The sequence below is a fragment of the Rattus rattus genome, chromosome 7, assembly GCF_011064425.1.
Source record: "Rattus rattus isolate New Zealand chromosome 7, Rrattus_CSIRO_v1, whole genome shotgun sequence".
NCBI lineage: Eukaryota > Metazoa > Chordata > Mammalia > Rodentia > Muridae > Rattus > Rattus rattus.
Genome location: NC_046160.1, coordinates 31,476,864 through 31,484,038, shown reverse-complemented (window position 1 = coordinate 31,484,038; position 7,175 = coordinate 31,476,864).

Below are 7,175 nucleotides of genomic sequence, written 5' to 3'. Positions count from 1 at the left end.
ATTTTACATTCCCATGCATAAACAGCTTCAATCAGGAACATTATAAAAGTCAACAAGGAAGCAGAGAGTAACTATAAAAAGAGTGATGTTTGGGGAGGAAGAAGACGACTGAAAGGCAAAGATAAAAGTTGAAGGAAGTGAATAAAGATGGAAAGAAGAGAAGAGACGCACAGGAGGAGCAAGGACCCTACAGGCAGGAGAAGAGGGAGCTGGTGTGCTAAGCAAATGGAATTTGTACCCATGCTCCTGAGATTCCCAGTCAGTTTGCTAAGATATATAGCAATGTGTTGGCCATAACTAGGAAATCTACCATAATACATGCTTGAAGAAGGAAGGAAGAGAGGGAGAGAAAAGAAGGAAGAAAGTGAGCATCGTGCCTTAGATTTTTATTATGAACTTTGCATTCATTGGCAATTTCATACATGTATATATTTTTTGTTCATATTACCCTCCCATTTCCTCTCTAACCCTTCCAAGACCCAGTAACACCTCCCTCTCCAATTCCATAGCCTTTTAAAAGTGAAAAATAGCCAACTGAATCTGATCAGTGGTCTCCTTGTGTTCATGGGTACAGAGCCATTCACTAGAACATGAGCCATTTCTCTGCAAAAAAACTGACTCCCCCTACCCCAGTAGCTTTCAGTTGCCAAAGCTCCTCAGGTAGAGGTGGGATATCATGAGCCCCTCCTCCATCCAAATTTTGACTGACTTGCTCTTGTCCAGACCTTCTTTATGATTTGTGCAGACAAAAAGAACTATTGTTGATTCCATGAATGCAATGACCCTGACATGGCCAGATTACAGACTGATAACAGTCCTCCCTTATCTCTTGCTCTTACAATCTTGCCCTCTCTTCTCTGTGAGCCATGCAGGGAGAGAGTATACTATAGATACCTCATTCAGGGCTGAGCACTCCACAGCTACTTTATCTGCATTCCAACTAGCTATGGGTCTCTGTAAAAAAATTGTTGTACACTGCAAAAATAAACTATCCTGATAAGAATTGAAAGCTTCTGCAGCCAACCATTGAACTGAGAATGGGGTCCCCAATGGAGGAGTTAGAGGAAAGAGCTTAAGGGGTTTGCAACCCCATAACAACAATACCAACCAACCAGAGCTCCCAGGGACTAAACCACCATCCAAGAGTACACATGAACAGACCCATGACTCCAGCTGCATATGTAGCAGAAGATGACTTTGTTGGGCACCAATGGGAGGAGAAGCCCTTTGTCCTGCCAAGACTGGACCCCTCAGTGTAGGGGAATGTCAGGGCGCAGAGTCAGGAAGGGGTGGGTGGATGGGTGGGGGAACACCCTCATAGAAGAAAGGGGATGGAGATGGGATATGGGGCTTATGGATGTGAAACCGGGAAAGGGGATACCATTTAAAATGTAAATAAAAAATCCAATAAAAAAGGTTTTTTTTTTTTTTTGGTTCTTTTTTTCGGAGCTGGGGACCGAACCCAGGGCCTTGCGCTTCCTAGGCAAGCGCTCTACCACTGAGCTAAATCCCCAACCCCCCAATAAAAAAGTTTATATATATATATATATATATATATATATATATATATATATATATATATATATATCAGTGCATTAGCCCAAAAGCTCAAATTACCCAAGATACAATCCACAGACCACACACATGAAGCTCAAGAAGAACAACCAAAATGCGGATGCTTCAGTTCTTAAAATGGGGAACAAAAATATTCATAGGAGGGGATATGGAGACAAAGTTTGGAGCAGAGACTGAAGGAATGGTCATTCAGAGCCTGCTCCATTGGTTACACAGCCATATATATATATATATATATCTCCACCAAAACTAGATAAAAAAAGTACATGCTGACAGTAGCCTGATGTCTCATTGGTGAAATATGATGAGAGGCACAGCCAGAGCATGTCAAATACAGAGGCGAATGTTAGCAGCAAACCATCGAACTGAGAACATGGTCCCTGGAGGAGGAATTAGAGAAAGGATTGAAGGAGCTGAAGGGGTTTGCAACCCCATAAGAACAACAATACAACCAACAAGAACTCCCAGGGACTGAACCACTACCCAAAGAATACACATGGACAGACCCATGGCTCCAGCTGCATATGTAGCAGAGGATGGACTTGTTGGGCACCAATGGGAGGAGAAGCCTTGGTCCTGCCCAGGCTGGACCCCCAGTATAGGGGAATGTCAGGGAGTAAAAAGGGGGTTGGTTGGGAAGGGGGAACACCCTTATAGAAGAAGGGGAGGCAGATGTGATAGGGGGGCTTATGGTCAGGAAACTAGGAAAGGGAATAACATTAGAAATGTAAATAAAAAATATCCAATAAAAAAAAAGAATTGAGAGCTTCACTAATCAGTGGGTATACAATATTTAGAAGTAGTTAGTTTGATAGTCTATCTATTTAACATAATAATAGTAGCAGTTTCTCCTCAATAGTCTATGGCCTACCCATCAAGTATTCTTGGCCAGGTTTAGTACCAGGCATGAATTTCCTTCTGTGGAGTAGTACTTAAATCCCATCAATATTAACCCTATATTGAATAAACCAAAACTTTCGTGTTACTATTTCACCAATGAGCATATCTTTTTATAAGGACAGTTGTTATTGTAGCTCAAAATGTTCACAGCTGCGTAAGAATTGGTGATTTTTCTCCTTCAACAGCCTGCATAACACCTTCTGGCACTATGAAAGCTAACTAATGGAGATGATGGTTGCAAATCAGCTCCAGATTAATATTTCCATGCCCTCTGACTCAAGTGTGCGATGTTTTCAAAAATAAGCCCTTAGCATCTAGTTTTGGTAGGTAGCCAAGAACGATGCCTTGCTTTTGAAGTATGCATAATTAAATAGGAGACTCTTGGAGAAAGAATTTCTCAAAAAACTCATGAATCACTATAAAATGAGAATATCCATTATTCTTCACTAGCTTTGTGATTTGTAAGGAACCAAAAATAACTTGTTCTAAGTCCTGATATTTCAGTATACATCTGCTTAACACAGAAAGCCTCTTTAAATTGTTTGGCTTACTGAAACAAATTAAATTCCAAAAATTAGAAGGGGCATCAAAAGGTTAAATAAGGAATTTTTACCATAAGATGACGTTCATGAATGATAAATTCTTCGTGATCTAGAATCCTTCATGGTTTTATATAAAAATTGAAGATTTGCCCCATTAACAATTTTATAAACTTCCAGTTAAAATAAATTATTTATTACTTTCTGTTCTAAATATAACTTTCTGCTACCTTCCTCTGATCTATAATTTTAACCTTTCAAGGTTTAACTACCATATATATTATACAAATCCCCTTCCCAATCAGAATAAATCTTCTCCCTCCAGACTGTTTGACTAGTCTGTTGCCTGTTAATGTGTTCTGCTCTTTGGTTAGATTGAAATGTCATATTTTATCTCCCTTTGAAACCATCATTGTACTTAGAATAGTACTAAATCTGAAAGACAGTAAGACAAAGTCTCCCAGTGAAACTGACAGCCACCAATTCAGCTAGACAACTGGCCAGAAATTCTCCAGGAGCCACCTGTTTCTGTCTCTGATCCTCCAGCACAGGAGAGGGGACAGGGGACTTTACAGATTGGTGCTCCCACACTAGGTGCTAGGACATGGTGCTTATATAGGTGCTAGGACATGAACTCAAGTCCTTATGATTTAGCCAGCACCTTATCCACTGAGCAATCCCCTATCCTCTTGTCTCATGTAGTATTATATTCAAACAATACTTCACACTTTCAATTTTGTCAATATTCAATTTATTTACAGGCCTAAATATTTTTGAAATTTTAATTGCACTTCAAATGCAATTTTATTTCCATTTTTCAATTCTCATTTAAAATTTTCCTTAGTCTAGTCTTTATAAGAAAAAAATATGAAACAGAACTTTGTCTTCGAGTTCTAACACATTGCTCAGCAATGTCTTCAAAGACCTATGGGAATGTGTGAGTCACAGCTAAGAATCCATCCATAAAATCAGCTAGAGTCAAAAACTAGAGCGAATTGCATAATTGAGAGCTTTTACTTTTTTTGTCATGTTGTCACTCATGATAAAAAAAAAGGAAAAAACAAAAAGTGTAAACTATACTTTTTAAATAAAGAAGACTTCAAAGGTTGTACACATAAATAAAGTGAATATAATTAGAATCTGGCTGCAGATAACACTTGAAGAGCTTCAAATGTTAAAGCTAAATATCAGTGTAATAATTAATGTGCTTGTAGCTAAAGGTCCTCCATGACACTGGACATAGTCTGTGACACTTGTCAAAACAAATTGCCCCAAACATGTGTATTGTTTGAAGCCTATGTTAACAAAATAGGTATTCTGATAAATAAATATTTAAACCATATGATGGATACTTCTGAAATAAATGTAAATAATTTCATTCCCATGCTTCAGATATGGATTTTCTTTTTAAGGCAAGAGACAAAATGCAAATATTTTTCATTTATAACATGCAAGAGATGAGAAAACCTATTTTCTAAAACATGGACCATGCTAATTATTGGGAAACTATGTTCCAGGAGTTGTATTGGACATCATATACCTACACTCTCTTAGTGTTGTTCTCATGAAAACCAACTAAGTAATCTCTTTCACACCCATGTTTCCAGTCACCACAAACTTTTTTCCAAATTGAAAAGTAAGTCACACCTAAGATTTTCTTCCCAGCGTAAATGAAAAGGTTGAAGCAGCCATTTATTAGTTTGTCTTGTGTTATCAATACAGACTGGCAATCAAGTTACAAACGTGTCTTATCAGTTGAACAGATCTGAACAATTTGACAGATAGAGTCCTTTAAACATTATTTTATGAAGGATTGATTAATATAATGAGTTTTATACATGAAAGAATTTAGATATAAAGTCTTTTATTCGGTTTCAAGTTCACACCACACTCTCAATAAATGTTTCTTGAAACCATAAATGAATGAGTTAAGAAAAAGAAGATATTTCCTGTTTAAAACACATGAAAGATGAATTATAAGAACTACCCTAATCTCTATTTCTTTTATTTTTAACATCCTTTAATAGTGTGATAAACTTACTGAGATACCTAACTATATTATATGTTCTTTATTGTTTATATTTAGTTTTCATTTATATAATTCCTTTTATTTCTCCTAAAAACCCACATAGTCTGCTGAGTAGATAAGCAATCATTTTAGTGACCACAGTAACAGACCAAAGGAGGAAACATCTGAAAACCAGTGAGGCTACAAGACATATTCTAGGTCATGAACAGTCAGAACAGATGTTCATGTCTCTTGACAATTTTCATAGCTTTTAATTAAGGTAGTTTATGTCTTAAATTTTTGTCAACTAAAGTTGCATACTCTCTAAAACCAAGAGATGTGCAAATTCTACATGGTACTTGGGAAGCAGCAAGGCATATTAGGTTTCAGTTTCTGATGGTCAATATTAACATCCCTGTAGTCACAGGTTTCTAGGCCAGTGTTCCAGGCTCACATGGAAAATCATGTTGTCTGTCACACAAGACACCACAGAGCAACGCACCACAGTATCCCCTTATGTTGCTTAGCACTATGGGTTGTTTTTTTTTGTTTTGTTTTGTTTTTTTGGTTCTTTTTTTTCGGAGCTGGGGACCGAACCCAGGGCCTTGCGCTTCCTAGGCAAGCGCTCTACCACTGAGCTAAATCCCCAACCCCAGCACTATGGGTTTTAATTCACAGGGATTTTGATGTTTACTTTCATGCTGACCACTTTAGTCTGTGGCACATTTCAGCTCCTAAAAACAATTCCTGATAACAAAATAGAAGAGAAAAACCTTTTGGGGGCCATTTTTCAAGAGTTAACATGTTTTGAAACATCTCTTCTCATAGGAAATCTTTTGTTAATGTTCACGGTGTAATTTTCTTAAAATTCAGAATGCCTGTATGGAAAAATCCATAAGGAATCCATTCAGGGGACACAGCCATAATTTAAAGTAGAACTGTTTTTCTTTAAAAGGCAAAAATCTAAAATGGTTTCACTGTAAGTCTGTATTAAGCAAAAATCCATTGCTAGAAAAATTCACTATTGTGGGAGCTAAGTGCCTATTGGTTTGTGAAAAGAAGCAATCTTGGAAAGCTGCAAAATACAGTGTGCTCCCAGCTCTCTGATGTTCTGGGAAAGCAAGAATATAGTGGCAATAAAAAGACCAATGGTTACCAGCGCTTTTAAAGGGAGAATGGGGAGAAATAAATAAATGAAATAGAGGAAATTTTCAAGCAAGTAAACCTATTTTCCTCTTTGATACTATGGTGGTGCATGTATGGAAGTATGTACTCAGAAACCCTTTGGAACTTTACAAAGCAAAGGTTAAACCTACTATAAATGTGGGATTCAGTGAACAATAATATATGAATATCAGTTTGTCATGTAGATTGCGTAGACCAGTGCAAGGTGTTAACAGTAAAGAAGCAGGAAGCCACGTGCAGAACCCCTTTAATTTCTGCTCTATTTTTCTGAAAACCCAAAACTATTCTAATAAAATCCATTAATTTTTTACAAGTCACAATTATAGACATGTTAATGGCCTATAAAAGCTGTACTCTCCTGTCTTAAGAAGAGTTTTTGATCTCTGAAGCATTTGTAGCTCTTAAGCAAATACATTTGTAGCCTACTCAACTTTACTATACTGTACCTTTAGGAATTACTGTTGTGGTCACTATTTATTCTTTGGTCATTGCTTTCAAAGTACTTTGTATTCAGTACCCAAAATATATCTGGATATAATGGTACTCTACAGTTTTATTAAAGTCAATGAACTTTCCAGTTAAAAATAATTTTTATTATTAAAATTTGAAAAATATGTGTTGGGGCTGGGGGAACAGTTTAATGGTTAAGAGCATGCTACTATTTCTCTAGAGAACCCGAGTCAATTCCCAGCATCCACATTTGATGGCTCACAGCCCCTGTAACTCTAGCTCCAGGCCAGAGCCTCTGTGAGTACGTACACTCAGGTGTACATACTTACATTTAATTAAAAATATAATAATAACAACATCTTTTAAAAAAGAAAAAATGTGGGCTGGAGAGATGGCTCAGCTGTTAAGAGCACTGACTGTTCTTCCAGAGGTCCTGAGTTCAATTCCCAGCAACCACATGGTGGCTCACAACCATCTGTAATGGGATCTGATGCCCTCTTCTGGTGTGCCTGAATACA